Here is a 22,539-nt window from a genome sequence, read left to right on the forward strand (position 1 = left end):
GCGTGGATTACCAGGCCCAGCGTGGCCGTTATACTGGTGCCGGCCGACATTCCTGTCCGGGGGTCTGCAGAGGGAGAAACAAACAAGATGTCAGCACTGAGCAGCCAGGGGTCCCATCCAGGACATGGGGACAGTGCATTGCCATAGTTATCTATATCCCCCCCTCCACCAAGGACCTCCTCACCCGCGGTCCCATCTCACCATGATAGGAGCAGTAGCTGCTGATCTGATCCACAATGAACATAAGGACAAAACCAGTAACCAGGAAGACCCCGATGAAGAAGTGCGGGGGCACGGAACTGATCTCCGCCACCATCCTCCTCCACCGCCTCCGTCAGGTTCATATTCTGCGCAGCATTCAGACATTTCGCCGGAGAACCTGCAAAATACCGCAGAATCAGAGAGAGGAGTCTACACAGGCGCCGCTTATCGGAACATAGAACCTTGCATTATCGTCTGCATAGACATTATCTAATGCTTGTACCTATCCGGTTACAAAAGCCGAAAGAAAAACACAAATTCGTATATATTTCCCATCACGGACTGTTTGTGCTGGCTCCGGCCCCGACGTCTTGGAAGATTAGTGGTGGTGGATGGATGAAGCCAAGCGAAGGATAAAACATCCTGTCCAGATACAACAAAGGAGGCAGCACTGGTTTTTCTAACCTTTGGAGGAGCCGTCAAGAAGTTCAATCCCTTCTGGTATAATTATGGCCAGGGCAGTCCCGCAGAGGAGTCCGGCGCCCAGGACGCTCACAAACTGCAGCTTTTGCTGTAAGAAATTAGGACACAGATCAGTGATGCAGGATATATATTATATACACACACACACACACACACACACACACACTACAGACCAAAAGTTCCAGACACACCCCCTCATTCAAAGAGTTTTCTTTATTTTCGTGACTCTGAAAATTGTATAATCACATTGAAGGCATCAAAATTATGAATTAACACATGTGGAATGAAATACTTAACAAAAAAGTGTGGAAACAACTGAAAATATGTCTTATATTCTAGGTTCTTCACAGTAGCCACCTTTTGCTTTGATTACTGCTTTGCACACTCTTGGCATTCTCTTGATGAGCTTCAAGAGGTAGTCACCAGAAATGGTTTTCCAACAGTCTTGAAGGAATTCCCAGAGATGCTTAGCTTTTGTTGGCCCTTTTGCCTTCACTCTGCGGTCCAGCTCACCCCAAACTATCTTGATTGGGTTCAGGTCTGGTGACTGTGGAGGCCAGGTCATCTGGCGTAGCACCCCATCACTCTCCTTCTTAGTCAAATAGCCCTTACACAGCCTGAAGTGTGTTTGGGGTCATTGTCCTGTTGAAAAATAAATGATGGTCCAACTAAACGCAAACTGGATGGAAAAGCATGTGGCTGCGAGATGCTGTGGTAGCCATGCTGGTCAGCATGCCTTCAATTTTGAATAAATTCCCAACAGTGTCACCAGCAAAGCACCCCACACCATCACACCTCCTCCTGCATGCTTCACAGTGGGAACCAGCCATGTAGAGTCCATCCGTTCACCTTTTCTACAAAGACATGGTGGTTGGATCCAAAGATCTCAAATTTGGACTCATCAGACCAAAGCACAGATTTCCACTGGTCTAATGTCCATTCCTTGTGTTCTTTAGCCCAAACAAGTCTCTTCTGCTTGTTGCTTGTCCTTAGCAGTGGTTTCCTAGCAGCTATTTTACCATGAAGGCTGCTGCACAAAGTCTCCTCTTAACAGTTGTTCTAGAGATGTGTCTGCTGCTAGAACTTTGTGTGGCATTGACCTGGTCTCTAATCTGTGCTGCTGTTAACCTGCAATTTCTGAGGCTGGTGACTCGGATAAACTTATCCTCCGCAGCAGAGGTGACTCTTGGTCTTCCTTTCCTTTGGTGGTCCTCATGTGAGCCAGTTTCTTTGTAGTGTTTGATGGTTGTTGCCACTACACTTGGGGACACTGTCAAAGTTTTCCCAATTTTTTTTTCTTAATTTAGAATTTGTATTATGGCAAGAAAAAAAAGCAGCTAACAGTCTATTCAGTAGGACTATCAGCTGTGTATCCACCAGACTTTTGCACAACACAACTGATGGTCCGAACCCCATTTATAAGGCAAGAAATCCCACTATTAAACCTGACAGGGCACACCTGTGAAGTGAGAACCATTTCTGGTGACTAGCTCTTGAAGCTCATCAAGAGAATGCCAAGAGCGTGCAAAGCAGTAATCAAAGCAAAAGGCGGCTACTTTGAAGAACCTAGAATACAAGACATATTTTCAGTTGTTTCACAATTTTTTGTCAAGTATTTCATTCCACATGTGTTAATTCATAGTGTTGATGCCTTCAATGTGAATCTACAATTTTCAGAGTCATGAAAATCAAGAATAGGTGTGTCCAAACTATTGGTCTGCACTGTAATTATAAAATATATATATATATATATATATATATATATATATATATATATATATATATATATATATTACACATACACACAGTAAATTAATATCTAGGAAGTTAAAACGATATAGACAAGTGGTGCCCGGGAGCCTAGCAGCCACTTATCTCCAAAGTTCTACTGAAGTTGGTGATGACAGATGTGATAAAAGCGATTATATGGAATTGGGGGGGGGGGGGGGGGGTGGGATAAATTAAAGACTCGCAAACTTTTAGGAATTACAAACTTTCTGAATCCCATTTCGGAGCGGTGAGTGATAGATCTCAGACATCCGAGCGGCGTCGTGAAAAATAGAAGAGTCGGGTTTGATCTTTGTTCTATAGAAGTCACTTTTATATTATAATCACAAGGATGATTTCCTCACTTGTCGCCTTCACAGTCTGAACCTTCAGAGTAGATTTCACAATGAAGCTTTGATGCTTTTCATAGAGACGATGCCCTGGGCCGTTCTAGATTATATTAATATGGCGGCTCCGGAGATTGACCCATTGTGTCTGTTAATTAGGATAATGTGCTCAATAGTGAGGAATCTAAAGGAGTACTCCGGATTACACAAAAAAATGTGAAATCTCCCACTCAGAGAAAGTCTTGAGGACTGTGTTGGAGCAATGGGGTAAATTTGAGGACAGTATGGGAAATGAGGGAGCAGAATGTGTGCGGACACAGTATGGGGAGCGAGGGGGGGATTTGAGGACAGGACACAGTATGGGGAGCAACGAGGGGATGGGTGCGTACATACCGTAGTATGGGGAGCAAGGGGGTAAATTTAAGAACAGTATAGCAATCTAGATGGGGATTTGAGGGCACATTATGGGGAGCAAGGGGGGGATTGAGGACAGAATGTGGAATGAGTGGGGGAAATTTGAGGACAGTATGCAGAGCAAGAGGGGAAGATAAACTTGAAGACAGTATGGGGAGTAAGGGGGTAAATTTGAGGACCGTATGGGAAATGAGGGAGTGGGATGTGTGCGGACACAGTATGGGGAGCAAGGTGGGGAAAATGTATGCAGACAGTATGAGGAGCGAGGGGAAGATGAGTGGAGAGGTAGTGAGGAAATAGTATGGGATGAGAAAAATGTGAGGGGGCACAGAATAGAGACTAGGTAGTTTGGAAGTGGGGCGGTATGGAAAGGGGCATGGGGGAACAATCTGAAGCCATGGCAAGGAGGGGTTAGTATGCCAAAAAGAGGTTGGTGTGGTGAGGGGGCACAGTATAGATACTGGGGCAGTATAGTGGGGACAGAGTGTAAGAGGACAGTGTGAAGAGCAGGGCTTCAACCTGTTTTCCATGGCTGGTTATCAAAAATAGAGGGGATCCCTAGCTGATTCTTTTTTAATTTAAATAAGTAATTAAAAAAAAAACCATGGCATAAGGTCTTCCCATTTTTGATAACCAGCCAAAGGATAGCTGACCATTGGGTGGGAGGGGGTTGGTGTTATAAGGGTGGGTAGGCCCATGGTTATTGGCCCCTCCCCAAACTGAAAATAGCAGCCCATAACTGCCCAGAGTTGGCAAATTATTAAATGCGTCAGTTCTGCCACTTTACCTGGCTCATCCAAATTGAAGCATTGATGCTTTTCATGGAGAAGATGCCCTGGGCCATTCTGGATTATATTATTACAGCGGCTCCAGATATTGACCCATTGTGTCTGTTAATTAGCATAATGTGCTCAGTAGTGAGGAATCTAAAGGGGCGCTCCAGATTACACAAATAATCACCTTTACACTGGGGAGGTGATAACTGTTAGTTGGTGCGGTTCTGACTGTTGGGCTAGAGCGAAGGACTTGTGTGCCCATTTTCCCCATCCGAATGAGCATGGCCAGGAAGAGAGGCAAAATTGTGAGTACATTAGTTTGGCGATACTCGACGTGCACATCCCCCCTGGGACAAGTATATTGGTAGGTAACATATCCTAGTACTTTTGTTGGATGGTATACCAACCTGGGTAGCATAGGTTTCCACCCAACCATGATTGTGAATTTGTGTTAAGCTCCCTGTAGTCTGATACCCCTAAATAAAATCCCAAGTTTTCAATTGACTCCAAAAGTAATGAATTCATTGAATCCACCTGTGTAATTTATTCTCAGTATAGCTACAGCTGTTCTGTGAAGGCCTCAGAGGTTTGTTTGAGAACATTATGGTTCAAACATCATCATGAAAACCAAGGAACACACCAGACAGGTCAGTGATAAAAGGTGTGTAGAAGAGTAAAGCAAGGTTAGGTAAAAAAAAAAAAAAAAAAATAGCCCAAGCTCTGAACACTGCAAATCTACAAATACATGGCTGTCCATCTAAACGGACATCCCAAGAAGGAGAGCACTAATTAGAGAAGCAGCCAAAAGGCTCATGGTCACTCTGGAGAAAAACGCTGTCTGCTGAAAAACTAAACACTGCACATCACCCTGAAAACACCATCCCCACTGTCACACATGGTGGTGGCAGCATCATGCTGTGGGGAGGCTTTTCTTCATCAGGGGCAGGGAAGCTGATCAGAGCTAAATACAGGGCAATCCTGAAGAAAAACCTGTTAAGAGGCTGGAAAAGACTTGAGACTGGGGCATAGATTCATCTTCCAACAGGACAACAACCTTAAACATTGCTTGCTTGATCCTTTATTCACCATCTCTCTCAGATGGTGAGTAAAGGATCCAGCAGCAATGATTTGTGTAAGTTTCGGGAATGTTTCTTGACTTATTGAATTATTTCTTCCCTGTGCGTCGTGATTAAAAGGGTGGAGTGCTGATCATTCTTTGCATGCTTTGGATTTTCAGAGACCCTAAAACATACTGCCAGAGCTTCTATTGACGGATTAGGTAAGAGGTGTCAAACTCTAGGCCACAGGGCGAAATAAGGCTTGCCACATCATTTTATGTGGCTCATGACAGCGACTTATCTAGGGTGAGAAGGCAGGACATTCACCCAGGGGTCTGTCCACCTGATGCAACAGTCCAAAGAGTCTCCCCGGCGGCTGCATCTTGGAATCGGAGCAGACACAACCAGTGCTTAGGGGTACTTTGCACACTACGACATCGCAAGCCAATGCTTGCGATGCCGAGCGCGATAGTCCCCGCCCCCGTCGCACATACGATCTCTTGTGATAGCTACCGTAGCGAACATTATCGCTATGGCAGCTTCACATGCACTCACCTGCCCTGCGATGTCGCTCTCGCCGGCGAACCGCCTCCGGGTCGTGCGGCGTCACAGCGACGTCACACAGCAGGCGGCCAATAGAAGCGGAGGGGCGGAGATGAGCGGGACGTAAACATCCCGCCCACCTTCTCCCTTCCTCATTGCAGGCAGGACGCAGGTAAGGCGATGTTCCTCGCTCCTGCGACTTCTCACACAGCGATGTGCGCTGCCGCAGGAACGAGGAACAACATCGTACCGTCGCTGCAGCGAAATTATGAAAATGTCAGACCCTACACCGATGATACGATTACGACGCTTTTGTGCTCGTTAATCATATCAAAAAGGATTTACACACTACGATATCGACAGCGACGCCGGATGTGCGTCACTTTCGATTTAACCCCACCGACATCGCAGCTGCGATGTCGTAGTGTGCAAACTACGGTACCCCTTAGAAGAGAAGGCAGCACCAACAAAAGAAGCTGGTGCCATCTTTGAAATCGAGGGAACACAGCATGTACTTAAATAGGGTGTCATCAGCGCAGGGAGCAGGTTCCATCTTTGAACTTTTAAATCAGCGCGGCGGTAGCAAATATTTACCATAAGATTCTGCAAAAGCGAGCAGGTTCCATCTTTGATTTAGAGCAATGCTTAGCATGGGGAGCAACGGCCCCAGCCCTGCCCTCCCCCAGGCATGGCGGCCTCAGCCCTGGAACTTCCCCTCCCCCCCACCCGGAACGGCGGCCTCAGCCCTGGAACTTCCCCCTCCCCCGGCATGGCAGCCTCAGCCCTGGAACTCCCCCCACTCCAGGCATGGCAGCCTCAGCCCTGGAACTCCCCCCACTCCAGGCATGGCAGCCTCAGCCCTGGAACTCCCCCCACTCCAGGCATGGCAGCCTCAGCCCTGGAACTCCCCCCACTCCAGGCATGGCAGCCTCAGCCCTGGAACTCCCCCCACTCCAGGCATGGCAGCCTCAGCCCTGGAACTCCCCCCACTCCAGGCATGGCAGCCTCAGCCCTGGAACTCCCCCCACTCCAGGCATGGCAGCCTCAGCCCTGGAACTCCCCCCACTCCAGGCATGGCAGCCTCAGCCCTGGAACTCCCCCCACTCGGCATGGCGGCCTCAGCCCTGAAACTCCCCCTCCCCCCCACTTGGCACGGCGGCCTCAGCCCTGGAACTCCCCCCTCCCCCGGCATAGCGACCTCAGCCCTGGAACTCCCCCTCCCCCCCACTCGGCACGGCGGCTTCAGCCCTGGAACTACCCCCCTCCCCCGGCATAGCGACCTCAGCCCTGGAACTCCCCCCACCCTCAGGGCACAGCAGCCTCAGCCCTGCCCCTCCACACCCCTCCCGGCGCGGTGGCCTCAGCCCTGACACCCAAGGCGCGGCGGCCTCAGCCCTGACACCCAAGGCGCGGCGGCCTCAGCCCTACGAAACAGGGATGGTGCTCTTAGACCTACTACCCAGGGACAGCTCTTGTACAGCCCCAGGCCAGTTTTGCATTGCAGTCCATGCTTGATGCTTGTATTATATGTGTTGCATGGAGATCTGCATGAGCCCTTACAAGTACAAGAGGCCCTTTGAATGCAGCCATAATGCTGATATCGCCCTCTGCGAAAATGAGTTTGACACCCCTGGTTTAGATCAATGCATATTCATGTGTGTGAATGGTCCAATCACAGACCAGACCAAAGTTGCATAGAGAATCTGTAGAAAAGCTTGAAAATTGCTGTTCAGACGTCTCCAACCAATCTCACAGACAGCGATTTTGTAATGAAAAATGAGCAAAAATTTCAACCTCTAGATGTGTAAATCTCAGAGACATCCCCCAAAAGATGTGCAGCAGTCTGCAGGGAATGGTCGTCCAACAAGTATTGACTCCGGGATTCTGAACACAAATACAAGTCACAATTTTTAGACTTATACATTTAAAATATTTGGAAAACCATCTAAAACTTCACAAATACTTGCTACTTTTTGTGTTGGTATCACAGAAAAAAAGTCCCAATAACATACGTGTAAAAATGTGACAAAGTTCACGGGGTATGAATACTTCTTCAAGACAATATATGAGTAAGAAGAAATGATGGCTCATGCTGTTGAGATCGGCCTATATCTAAGTTCCGGTCTCCACCTCCCATCACAGTGACACGGACATATCACCATCTACCAGGACACAGATCACATTTATGACTCGGAGTAAGGAGCCAACTCCAAAGTACAATTATTGACAGAAGCTTTGCAGCAGCTGCCTGACATCATTGAGCAATTCATGAGCAGTTCTGCTTCCTGCTACTTATATACAGTGCCTTGCGTAAGTATTCGACCCCCTTGAATTTTTCAACCTTTTCCCACATTTTAGGCTTCAAACAAAGATAAAAATTTTAATGTTTTGGTGAAGAATCAACAACAAGTGGACACAATTGTGAAGTTGAACGAAATTGATTGCTTATTTTAAATTTTTGTAAAAAAAGAAATAACTGAAAATTGGGGCGTGCAATATTATTCATCCCCTTTAAGTTAATCCTTTGTAGCGCCACCTTTTGCTGCGATTACAGCTGCAGTCTCTTGGGGTATGTGTCTATCAGTTTTGCACATGGAGAGACTGAAATTCTTGCCCATTCTTCCTTTGTAAACAGCTGGAGCCGAGTGAGGTTGGATGGAGAGTGTTTGTGAACAGCAGTTTTCAGCTTTTTCCACAGATTCTCGATTGGGTTCAGGTCTGGACTGTGACTTGGCCATTTTAACACCTGGATACGTTTATTTGTGAACCAGTCCATTGTAGATTTTGCTTTATGTTTGGGATCATTGACTTGTTGGAAGACAAATCTCCATCCCAATCTCAGGTCTTTTGCAGACTCTGTGGCGCCCCAGGACCTGGTCGCCACAACAGCATTGACCTTCCAAAGGGTTAATGCTGAGCCTGGAGGTAATGGGGAGGTCCATTGGCCAGCAAGTTTAACACCCAACGCAGTTCTCCCTCCGGCCAGCAGGGGGAGCTCTGAACCTGGAATTCCAGGGAGCATTCCTCAAGTCTGGCCTGGGGGAGGAAGTAGTGGTCAGTCTGTAGAGAGAGGTGATACTGAGCAGACGCAGAGTGAGCTGTCCTGTGGATCTGGGGCCTAGAGCTAGAGTAGCTTGGCCCAGGGAAGCAGGAGTAGCAGAGAGGCAGCGGAGAGACTCGGACATGGGAGTCTGTGGCCACCAGGGCTTAAAATACTCCCTGGTTGCTGAATCCGAAGGGCAGGAGAGCTGCAAGCACCTGGCCCATATACATCCCGAACACACAGCTGCAGCATCAGGGCCCGGTGTGGACTCCAGCAGAGAAGCACCAGAGAGGGCCTGCGCAGCCTGCTACAGAGGGAAAGGGACGTACCACTGGTCCCAGTAGCAAAGAGGGACATTGCTGGATTCAGAGAAGCAGGGTCCTATCATAACAAAGAAAAGCACAGGAGTAGGCCTCATACTCAGCTGGCCAGAAAGATTCCCCCAAGTACTTCCAGGCCGACCGGATCCCCATCACCACCTGTAACGGTCTCCCAGGACTGGACTGTTCCCAAAGTAAAAGAGGAAAAGGTAAAGAGACTGTTGTTTGTGCCTGGTTCTCTCATTGCCTGTCGGCCCTGCACCGTGTTATCCACACAACCCCATAGACTTTCACGAGCACTAACAGTGTCCCCGGGGCTCCGCTCCACCTGTGGGGAGCAGTACCACCATTGCTGCCATAACATCACCCCGGAGGCTTCACACAGCAGCGGCGGCTTAATAGCCGCAGAGCACAGGTGGCGTCACGAACACAAACTTTATTCATCAAGCCACATATTCTACTGACACCCACCAGGGCCACGGAGCCGGGCCCAGCCACCACTGACTACCACCGGACTAGTCCGGCCCGGCACCGGGTGTCCCATAGCCCTGGGGTGGGCGAGTCAACTCCAACAGGTTTTCTTCAAGAATGGTCCTGTATTTGGCTCCATCCATCTTCCCATCAATTTTAACCATCTTCCCTGTCCCTGCTGAAGAAAAGCAGGCCAAAACCATGATGCTGCCACCACCATGTTTGACACTGGGGATGGTGTGTTCAGGGTGATGAGCTGTGTTGCTTTTACACCAAACATATCGTTTGGCATTGTGCTCAAATAGTTTGATTTTGGTTTCATCTGACCAGAGCACCTTCTTCCACGTGTTTGGTGTCTCCAAGTGGCTTGTGGCAAACTTTAAACAACACTTTTTATGGATATCTTTGAGAAATGGCTTCTTCTTGCCACTCTTCAATAAAGGCCAGATTTGTGCAGTGTACGACTGATTGTTGTCCTATGGACAGACTCTCCCACCTCAGCTGTAGATCTCTGCAGTTCATCCAGAGTGATCATGGGCCTCTTGGCTGCATCTCTGATCAGTCTTCTCCTTGTTTGAGATGATAGTTTGGATGGACGGCCGGGTCTTGGTAGAATTGCAGTGGTATGATACTCCTTCCATTTCAATATGATCGCTTGCACAGTGCTTCTTGGGATGTTTAAAGTTTTGGAAATATTTTTGTAACCAAATCCAGCTTTAAACTTCTCCACAACAGTATCACGGACCTGTCTGTTGTGTTCCTTGGTCTTCATGATGCTCTCTGTGCTTTAAACAGAACCCTGAGACTATCACAGAGCAGGGGCATTTATACGGAGACTTGATTACACACAGGGGATTATATTTATCATCATCAGTCATTTATGACAACATTGGATCATTCAGAGATCCGCAATCAACTTCTGGAGTGAGTTTGCTGCACTGAAAGTAAAGGGGATGAATAATATTGTAAGCTCCAATTTTCAGTTAATTTTTTTTTATAAAAATTTAAAATAAGCAATAAATATGGTTCACCTTCACAATTGTGTCCCAATTGTTGTTGATTCTTCACCATAAAATGTAACATTTTTATCTTTATGTTTGAAGCCTGAAATGTGGGAAAAGGTTGAAAAATTCAAGGGGGCCGAATACTTTTGCAAGGCACTGTATAAATAGTCCCAGGAGCTCACACTCTAATTACTGACATGCCTATGAAGCCCGTATATAAAGGCAATTTACCTGCTCCCTATCTCACTTTTGGTGCCAGCAGATCACAGCTGACCGAACTGGACATCCTCAGTCCATATGCCGGTATTCACAGCAGAGGCCAGAGATGATCTCCGATCACCCAGGGAGCTCTGGGCATGATTGTAGGTCGAACGTCTCGCATGCCACTGTATATAGCAAAAAATGCACCGAGACAAGAGAATATTATAAAATTTAATCTATCTATATATATATATATATATACATACACACACACACACACATACACATACACATATACACAGTGCCTACAAGTAGTATTCAACCCCCTGCAGATTTAGCAGGTTTACACATTCGGAATTAACTTATTAACTTGGCATTGTGACATTTGGACTGTAGATCAGCCTGGAGGTGTGAAATGCAGAAAAAAAGAATGTTATTTCTTTTTTTTTTTTTTTTTTTAAATTGAGAAAAGTTTATTCAGAGGGTCATTTATTATTCTACCCCTTAAACCACCAGAATTCTGTTTGGTTCCCCTAAAGTATTAAGAAGTATTTCAGGCACAAAGAACAAAGAGCTTCACATGTTTGGATTAATTATCTCTTTTTCCAGCCTTTTCTGACTAATTAAGACCCTCCCCAAACTTGTGAACAGCACTCATACTTGGTCAACATGGGAAAGACAAAGGAGCATTCCAAGGCCATCAAAGACAAGATCATGGAGGGTCACAAGCCTGGCAAGGGGTACAAAACCCTTTCCAAGGAGTTGGGCCTACCTGTCTCCACTGTTGGGAGCATCATCTGGAAGTAGAAGGCTTATGGAACTACTGCTAGCCTTCCACGGCCTGGACAGCCTTTGAAAGTTTCCACCCGTGCCGAGGCCAGGCTTGTCCGAAGAGTCAAGGCTAACCCAAGGACAACAAGGAAGGAGCTCCGGGAAGATCTCATTGCAGTGGGGACATTGGTTTCAGTCAATACCATAAGTAACGGTACTCCACCGCAATGGTCTCCGTTCCAGACGAGCCCGTAAGGTACCTTTACTTTCAAAGCGTCATGTCAAGGCTCGTCTACAGTTTGCTCATGATCACTTGGAGGACTCTGAGACAGACTGGTTCAAGGTTCTCTGGTCTGATGAGATCGAGATCTTTGGTGCCAACCACACACGTGACGTTTGGAGACTGGATGGCACTGCATACGACCCCAAGAATACCATCCCAACAGTCAAGCATGGCGGTGGCAGCATCATGCTGTGGGGCTGTTTCTCAGCCAAGGGGCCTGGCCATCTGGTCCGCATCCATGGGAAGATGGATAGCACGGCCTACCTGGAGGTTTTGGCCAAGAACCTCCGTTCCTCCATCAAGGATCTTAAGATGGGTCGTCATTTCATCTTCCAACAAGACAACGACCCAAAGCACACAGCCAAGAAAACCAAGGCCTGGTTCAAGAGGGAAAAAAAAATCAAGGTGTTGCAGTGGCCTAGTCAGTCTCCTGACCTTAACCCAATTGAAAACTTGTGGAAGGAGCTCAAGATTAAAGTCCACATGAGACACCCAAAGAACCTAGATAACTTGGAGAAGATCTGCATGGAGGAGTGGGCCAAGATAACTCCAGAGACCTGTGCCGGCCTGATCAGGTCTTATAAAAGACGATTATTAGCTGTAATTGCAAACAAGGGTTATTCCACAAAATATTAAACCTAGGGGTTGAATAATAATTGACCCACACTTTTATGTTGAAAATTTAACTGAGCAATATAACTTGTTGGTTTGTAAGATTTATGCATCTGTTAATAAATCCTGCTCTTGTTTGAAGTTTGCAGGCTCTAACTTATTTGCATCTTATCAAACCTGCTAAATCTGCAGGGGGTTGAATACTACTTGTAGGCACTGTGTGTGTATATATTATATATATATATATATATATATATATATATATATATATATATATATATATATATATATACACACACATACATACATACATACATACACACTCTCTCTCTCCTATGTATCATGCTCCAGGATGTTGATCTCCAGTGGATAAACCAGTTTTATTACAATTATTGTATACAGAAGCCTAAATAATTAGCTAAGACTGTAGGATCCAAAAAGGGAGGATAACAAAATCACAAACTGATCAAGTGAAAAGGCATTTACAAGTCAAGCAGGGATCTCACAAAAGAGATTGCACAAGAGGCAATGGTGGAGTTCACTTTAACATTATGAGCCAGATCAAAGAAAGAAAAAAACCCAAAAACTACAGCGTACACCAGTCTGATAGGTATAAGCTCAATGGGTGTTAAAAATGCACAGATTCATTACAACTAATATAGAAAAGTGTATTTGGTCCCTTATTATATTTTCTAATTATCATGCTGCCCACTGGGGCTTCTTTAGTTCCTGTTTCAGGAAACAACATATGTACAGAACCTTACAATGGTCAGACGCCGACCTTATCTTATGTATGCAAGCATCTGATGAGCCTGTGCACATGTAATTGTGAATACAAATGAGAAAACCCGAGGTTTGTTTTTTTAGGAATAAACAGAGTTCGGGTGCTTTATGTATGAACTTTACTCGCTCGCGCAGCACTGTGCTCGGGTACGCTTGGTGCTCAGCCCTGTGCAAGCTGATTGTAGTGTTTGAACGGCGCTCACTGGGGGTAACAACAGCGTGATGGGATGTAGTGTGCACCAAAAAAAATAATAAAAAATAAATGAAAAAACCTCGCCCTCATGCGCCTTCCTCCCCTGGAAGTGAAAAAACATCAGTTTGGTACACTTTTTTTTTTTTGTCATTGTAGCAACTTTTCAACTGTCTCATTATCATCAGAGGCAGAATCATATTGACAACTCAGAAACCCTTCTACACAGCTTTTAACTAAAGAGGAGTGTGTGCATGTTGGACGGCTGACCTGAACAGCTCAATTAGCGACTTCCATTGAGGTTCAGGTGAAGTCCGGGTCACAAACCGAACTTTATCTAAAGTTCAGATGAACCCGCCAAACCGAACTTTCATGGGTCTGCTCATTTCTAATTGTGAAGTACAGGGGAGCAGGGGCGGGTGTGACATCACACATTATGAATGCTAGATCCTGTGTATTAAAAGTAGAGATGAGTGAACCTGAGGTTTGATGCTCGGGTTCGGAAACAGACTTCCAAAAAAACAAAGTTCGGGTTTGACGTTCGAGTGATCTATGAGTGCAAACTTCTCATGCGAGCAGCGCTGTGCGCGAGTATGAGTAATGCTCAGCGTGCAGTGTTTGAATGGCTCGCACTTGGGATAAAATCAGCGTGATCAGATGTAATCTCACACACACACACAAAAAAAAATAAAAAATAAATGAAAAACCCCACCCACCCTCCCTCGGAAGTGTTTTGCTTATGGCTGGAGGCATGTGGGTGGAGCCACGAAATGTCCAATTACTGACTTCCATTGAGGTTTAGATCAAGTCGGGATCAAAAACCAAACTTTTTAAAGGTTCGAATGTACATGGCAAACCGAACCTCCAAAGATTCACTCATCTCTAGTTAAAAGCTGTGTAGAAGGGTTTCTGAGTTGTCAATGTAATTCTGCCTCTGATGATAATGAGACAGTTGAAAAGTTGCTAAAATGACAAAAAAAAGTACCAAACGAATGTGTTTTTTTGCTGTCTTTATATGGCAAAAACCTTGCACAAAATCGCATAAAAAGGAAACAAATGTGCACGTTGCTGCAATTTACATGCATTAAATGGGCCAAAGAAATTTTTTCGTAGAAATGATAAAAACGCAACTTGTGCACTATATACGTGTTTCTCCAATCAAATGCGTTTTGCATTTTTATGTTAATTTTGGCTTGGAATCTGTGACGAATACGGCAGCAAAAATTCTTAAACCATTTAAGGGGATTGTATACTTTTGCATTTTTTTTTATACCTTCGTTGCATAAAACAAAAAAAACATCCAATTTATAAATTATGTTGGAGAGTTGTGTGTGTCTATGGTTCACATCTAATCGCCATGTATTGTCTGCCACCCGTCCACGTGTCATGGCCTGGCAGTCGCCCAGGAGGAGTATACTGTAAGGAGTCGCTGCCCTGCCCGACATCCGCGCTCCACTGATTAAAGTACACAAACCCGCTAATCTGCCCTGTCACAATCCACAAGCAGATATCTCCGTCGCATCACTCCTGCAATGCTCCAGAGTTCATTTTTAATGTAAGGTTACAGATGTTGATGGAAATTAAAGGGAACCAAACATCAGGATTTTGGTATGTAAGGTGCAGTACTGGCACTATCAGGCACAGGCTGTATATACCATTAGTGGGCAGCTCGGACGTTTAGGCTGTAAATCCAAGTTTATGAAGTTTGAAAATTCATCCACTTTTTGATTGACGTGTGCACTTCTTCAGATAATATCCGGATGGGTTATGCACATGATCCCCCCCCCCACCCCCCCGCCGCCGCCGCCTGTTCCTCCCTCTCTCTGTATGCAAATTTCTCTCTTCAATTACACGATGTCGGAGTTAGCGCCTGCGCATAGCGCTTATCTCCGGCGCCATGTTTTTGAAGCCCGCATTACCCAGTTTTGTGTCCGAGAGAGCGGCACATGCGCCCTCACTTCTTCAGATCTCGTTGTGACAGCGGGACCGCGCGCGGTGTCACAACAGGACTGGAGAACAGCTAATCTTACAGATTAGCTGCAGCAGACGTCTGCTACGATATCGTCTGCTGCAGCTAATCTGTAAGATCAGCTGTTCTCCAGTCCTGTTGTGACCGCGCACGCTCCCGCGGTCACAACGAGATCTGAAGAAGCGAGGGCGCATGCGCCACCCTCTCAGACACAAAACTGGGTAATGTGGGCTTCAAAGATATGGCGCCGGAGAGAAGCGCTATGCGCAGGCGCCAACTCATCATCATGTGCATAACCCGCACGGATATTATCTGGAGAGGTGCACACGTCAATCAAAAAGTGGATGAATTTTCAAACTTCATAAACTTGGATTTCACAGCCTAAACATCCGAGCTGCCCACTAATGGTATATAGAGACTGTGCCCGATAGTGCCAGTACTGCGCTCACTTTACCTTATATACCAAAATCCTGATATTTGGTTCCCTTTAAAGGGGGAAATTTCACATTTGCCCCCTATTTTACATAACAGGAAGAGGAAGCCAGGGGGAGTGACTATGGAACATTGCTCTGCTTAGGAGCTGTATACTCAAAACGAGGGGAGACTTTCAATTAAAAAAAAAAAAAATCAAGGTAATTTTTTACATTTTTTTCTTAGAGGTATTGCAGCAATATAAAGAAAATTGATTTCAAAAGTATACACACCCTTTAACTCCACTAACTCCACAGCGAGAGTATACCGGCTCCAATGTGACACAAACCTTGGAACAAACATTCGGAGCCACAAGGTGACATATTCCCCTGAGGTCTTGGCTAATAAACAACCTGTGTATGTGCAGGACAGCCATCACCTGTTCTATCTGGATTATGGGATTATACACCATGGCCGCTCTTTATAATATTCCCCTCATCATTATACAGATGCCGCCAACTCCCTGACCACCGTATAGACCGGTATACACAGACAGCTGGCGGTATACAGGTCCCTGCGCTCTTAGGCGGGTTTATGATACACTTCATAGAGATTTCATTATTAGGTACCATACAGCGATTGTGCAATATCGTATGATCATTTATAAAATCGCTCTGCTTAAAATGTATAGATCGTTATCTATAATCAATAGCAAAACAGCCTTTGTTTTGTTTTTTTTTGTTGTTGTCTATAGCAACCAATCACAGAGCTGCTTTCATTTTACCAGGAATGTTTAATAAATGGAAGCTGTGCTCTGATTGGTTGCTATGGTCAACAAACACAGTTTTAGTGTTAATCAGGCTCTGACCTCATAGGCCTCAGTTATCAAAGCAGCCTAAAAAAAAAAACAAAGAAAAAAATGGTTATCCATAGCATAGCAACCAATCAGAGCTTAGCTTTCATTTCCTAAACAGCTCTGGCACAATGAAAGCTGAGCTATGATTGGTTGCTATGGGCAACAAAGACAGTTTTGATAAAATGTGCCCCAAATTGTGGTTTATCAAGTGTACAAGGGCCGAGAGTCCAGTGCATCATCATCATCATCAAAAACTATGAAACTATCACGGCTGGGACTGATAATTAATGCCTGATGACTTTGGCTAACATACTGTGCATTTCTAAGCAGCCCACCCCAAATAAGAGACTGATTGACTTAAAGGGATGTTCCAGTTTTGGAAATGATCACATATTGAATGTGTAATTTGAAGTTTAGCAGTTTCCTATTGTATAAATGTCATGTTTGCGGTCAGTAAATGGAAGCCTTCGTGGTCATTACTGCTGTATATCAGACTGTATGTACTTCAGCGCTTCTTGTGGTCTGATTAGCAGTGACCAGAGCCTCTCACTAATGTAGATTTATACATACATACAATTTTTTTTTTTATTTTTTTATTTGTTTTATTTAGTTTGTTGACATTTTTTATTAGTCCCTGTACGGCGAGGGTCACACTCTCCATCAAGCACTACTACATTGGGGGTCTGAAAGCTATATTTGGACCGGAACCACGACAGCGCCATTCATTCGAAAGAAGGCAATTGAGTCACCGTGGACCCGGTCTGGCCTCCATTCCAGCCTCTGTCCTGGCCTCCGCGCTGGTAGTGTTTGGTTTTTTTTTTTCAGGCGTGCACAAAAATTTGGTTAATCAGGACGGAGGCCAGACCATGTCCACAGCGACTGCAGGCTTCATTCAAGTAAAAAGCTCCTTGGGGGGGGTTCCCGGCAGAATACAGGTTTTTGGGGATTCCAATAGAAACCCCCCTGACGTAGTGCTTGGCACTATAGGTGAGCCTAATACTGTAATTCTGCAGTATATGGTAAATATCTCCTGTGAAGCGCAGGCACCGGTTTCATGTGTGTACATACATGGCAACTATGGGGGGCCTCAAGTAGCCTCCATGACAATGCTATCAACGCTCCATACTCACATTGGATGACACCTTGCTCATCCCCCTCCACCATTTCCAATCATTTAATGCCGTTCCGTTCACAGCTTTTGGACTTGGGTGGCGGCTGTCTATAGATCGCTCCTGAACCCGCTCATTGCATGGTGGATGTCAACAACTGGAATCTGGGCAGAGTGACCCCCCAAGGTGCTGTGGACCCTGGCGCATGCAGAGTTCACCAAGTGTTGGCTCTGTTATAAGGTGCCCATTGTCAATCCAGTAGAGGAAGAAATCAGGTATATGCCGCGCTAATACTCCATTCAATATTGATAAAATTATTCCTTTATTGTTTGTATAGGTCTACGCGTTTCAGTAACATCCGTCTCCTTCATCAGGACAATCAAAGGAACAGTGGAAAAAAAAAAGCTTTTTTTTCCCCACTGTTCCTTTGCATGTCCTGATGAAGGAGACGGATGTTTCTGAAACGCGCAGACCTATACAAACAATAAAGGAATAATTTTATCAATATTGAATGGAGTATTAGCGCGGCATATACCTGATTTCTTCCTCTACTGGATTGAGGATCTACACTTCGGGGCTGCAGCTAATACCACAATATGCTTCACAGGGGTTGTGACTCTCTCAACCTCAAAAGGTGAGTTTCTTCTTCCTGTTTAATTTTTATACCGGATAAGACCCTATTGCGCTCTCCTTCCGCAGTACTCATTCTCCTGGATTCATATGGTGCCCATTGAGATCAATAGTACAGGTTTGTAAAACATGACCAAGCAGAGTCTGGCAGAGGAAGCGCCACCTATAGCTAGGGCTCGTCCACATCATGGGATGACAGTAGAAGCCATGTATGATGTACAGGACATGTTACAAACCTCATCTACACGTGTGCAGATATTTTCATTACAGAAATTGACTTTTTTTTTTGTTTTTTTTTGCAGATTTATTGTAGATTTCAAACCAAATTTATTTCTTACCAGGAAAATCTGTACTTATAAGGCTTTATTCACATAGTGCACATGCTCATTTTTTCCTGCCTATTTTTTGCAGCTGTCTGCGCCATAATAGCCAATAACAATCTTCTCTGATTAATGTGTTTTTTTTTTTTTCTTTTTTCAGATTAGAAACAACATTTTTAATGATTTAATGTTATAGAAAAGCTTTGATTCTGCACTTAAAAATGCAACATGTTTTTTTTTTTTACTTGTCTTTTTTTCAGGCTCTTCATAGAAGCCTATAGAAAAAACCCTAGCAGGGCAGATCAAAGTGCGACTGCGCAGGACCGCAATGCTGGCTAGTGTGGTTGACGTAGGACACATCATGCACACGGGCCTGGGTAGAAGGAGGACAGGGATCGCCGCAGAGAGGTGGCGCCGGACCAGAGAGCAGCGACGAACATTGGCCCGGATCGCCTCCTAGGGGAATATAATAAAAAAAAATGTCACGTTCTACACTGTGGCCTGGGCTCCTATATACCGTACTGTAGCCTAGAATGCTGTATATAAGAGCTCAGTGGTGGTCGCAGCTTATAGGGGCCAAATCTGGTGACAGATTCCCTTTAAAATATATGTTGGGCAGGAGTTTTCATGAAATCACATCCAATGTCCTTCGCCATGTAAATGCAGCAGATTTTCTGCAAAAATAAAACAGGAAAAAAAACAAACAAACAGCATTTACGCTACATGTGAACACAGCCTAATCCCAGATTTCCGTTACTGATTTCCCTTTGGATTTTTGGAGGTTTTACGGCAGAAATTCCCATCAACAATATTGTCTCGTGTGTACGGAACCTTTCAATATTTTTTTTGTGTTTTTTTTTCCTATGGGTATGGAGGAGATTAAGAATAATTGATTGCTGTTCCAGCAACGACTCGCCTCTGCTCTGCCATAAAATAGGGCTTTTTACCATGGGACTTACAAACTGTATGGGGATGGGCATTCCCTAATGTAATGGTTTGGTCCCCATACAGTTCACACCCCCTCCCAAAGAATGGGAACACATTCGTACGGCCTATTGTTGGCCACCGTAAAATGGCTTCAAAACCTTATTCACATGTCAATGTTTGTCAAACCCTTTTTTCTTGTCTTTTCCAGTGACTTATATTCTGTTGTGGGGTTACAGTATTTCCATCGCTGGCTTTTTTAGGGACCTATACATTAAAGTCTACGGCAAAAGAGTTGCCAGCGACGTAAATTTTAACACATTTGGAAACCATTGCAACGCGTAACGCAAAACACTATAGGAAATCAATGACTGCGACATCGCAAGCGATACAGTGATCTCAATTTCTGAGGCAGCCGTATCCTATTATTTCATCTTCATTGCATCATGTGCCCGAATTGCCCGCCAACAACTCTGCTGGGAGGTGAATCATTACTAAAGTTCTGGAAAAAAACCTTTTTGAGAGAGCGGTTCCCACAAAGTGTGTATGTATATATATATATATATACACACACACACACACACATATATACATACATACATACATACATAAATACATACGCACATACATACAGTGTGTCTACCCATATCCTGTCCACCGCCATTAACTTGAGAGCGGCGGCAGCTATAGGCATAGAAGTGGTGTCTAGGTATAGTAAAGTAGCCATGCGCTATGCAATGAAACCACCTATAGCGCCACCTGGTGGAAAACAACGGAGTTACCATTTATATCTCGAAAACGGAACGAGAGAGAAAAAAAGTGAATTGAAAAATTGTAGAGCATCATCAATTCAATACGAATCGACACCGTGCATACAAAAATGCTATGATATGAAACCCATGACCCCCAAAACATTGAATACTGGTCACGCATATGGCGCTCATTTAACTTTAATGCTCAAAGTGTCCCCCGTCAGCTGCAATGCACATCTGGCCTCTGCACAGCATACTGTATCTTGCTGCACGTTGTGCAATATGGTAGGTGACACGTTTGCACAAGCATCTGTGATACGTGGTCGTAGGTCCTGCAATGTTGGTGGAGGGGTCGCATACACCGGCTGTTTGATGTGACCTCACAGAAAAAAGTTCAATGGGGTCAGGTCAGGTGAGCGGAGGCCACTCCACACAGCCACCATACCCAATGACTTGTAGGAAGGTCTCCATGAGGTATCGCTTCACGTCCGCAGCCTTGAGAGTTTTACACGTTCTAATCATAGCATTTTTGTATGCAAGGTGTCAATTCGTATTGAATTGATGATGCCCTACAACTCTGTAATTCACTATTTTTCTCTATCTCGTTCCGTTTTTGAGATAAAAATGCTAACTCCGTTGTTTTCCACCAGGTGGCGCTATATGTGGTTTCATTGCGTAGCGCATGGCTACTTTACTATACCTAGACTCCACTTCTATGCCTATAGCTGCCGCCGTTCTCAAGTTAATGGCGGTGGACACACTGTATGTATTATTTTTTATTATTATAGCGCCATTTATTCCATGGCGCTTTACATGTGTAAGGGGTGTACATAATAGGGACAAGCACAATAATCAAACAATACAAGGCACAGACAGGTACAGGAGAGGTCCCTGCCCGCGAGGGCTCACAGTCTACAAGGTGTGTGTGTGTGTAGATATATATATATATAAAACATACACACAGAGAGATCTCTGTCTCCACACACACACACACACACACATACATATACACACACACACACACACACACACACACACATATATATATATATACACACACACACACACACATATATATATACACACACACACACACATATATATATATACACACACACACACACATATATATATACACACACACACACATATATATATACACACACACACACATATATATATACACACACACACACACACACACATATACACACACACATACACACACACACACATATATACACACACACACACATATATACACACACGTGGTTATTTTACAGATCATGGTGAAATTGCATTATAAATTGGTGCTGAATGACCTTAGTTTTTAGGCTTTTTCTGACAGATACATTGAGGAGCCTCTTACTTTTTGCTGACAATGTGACTGATTTACTAATAATGTAAATCATGGGGGGGACAGACTGGCATCACATGGCCTCCATAATAAGACCCTCATAGGTTGATAGTATCTACAATAATATTGACACATTGCAGTATCACGCATAGATACAATGTAACAGCAGCAGGGCAACATTCCAGAACCTCTGCACTAGATATTAACCCCTTCCCTGCCAACACCCTACAGAAACCAACCATTCTCCATGAATAACACACTCACCTCGGAGAGTTTCACTGCTAGAGGGATCAGACCCAAGAGGAAGCAGCCCAGGAACATGCCCAGGGATATGAGGAAGACAACAAGCAGCCCATCCATGCTGGCAGGAGGAGGGCAGGGAGTTACACAAGGGAGGCAGCACACAGCTTCACTTCATCTCCAGGGGGAAGAGCTGCACACAGGGCACAGCCTGCTCCCTCATGCTTCACACGTCGCCTCCTTCCACCCTGCAGCCAACAACAAACTGAATGAAAACTGAAGCCTCAACTCGTTCAAAAGGATGAGATCATTGCAAAATTCTCACTCTCAGCGCCCTCTGCTGGCTGCTACAGGGGAACTGCAACTACGAAAACATTGCAAACCTGCGCCCTCTGCTGGCTGCTACACGGGAACTGCAACTACGAAAACATTGCAAACCTGCGCCCTCTGCTGGCTGCTGGGTGGGAACTACAGTTATGAAAACATTGCAAACGTGCGCCCTCTGCTGGCTGCTGGGTGGGAACTACAGTTATGAAAACATTGCAAATGTGCGCCCTCTGCTGGCTGCTACACTGGAACTGCAACTACGAAAACATTGCAAACCTGTGCCCTCTGCTGGCTGCTGGGTGGGAACTACAGTTATTGCAAACGTGCGCCATCTGCTGGCTGCTGGGTGGGAACTACAGTTATGAAAACATTGCAAA

General features: G+C 45.1%; 1 pseudogene; it reads right to left on the reverse strand.

The window, feature by feature from the left end:
* The window catches only part of LOC142295954 (zinc transporter ZIP9-like), a 34,065-nt pseudogene extending 11,932 nt beyond the window's left edge, over positions 1-22,133 (reverse strand).
* Positions 22,134-22,539: the final 406 nt, after the last annotated feature.

This window comes from Anomaloglossus baeobatrachus, chromosome 3, assembly GCF_048569485.1.
Source record: "Anomaloglossus baeobatrachus isolate aAnoBae1 chromosome 3, aAnoBae1.hap1, whole genome shotgun sequence".
NCBI classification, from domain to species: domain Eukaryota; kingdom Metazoa; phylum Chordata; class Amphibia; order Anura; family Aromobatidae; genus Anomaloglossus; species Anomaloglossus baeobatrachus.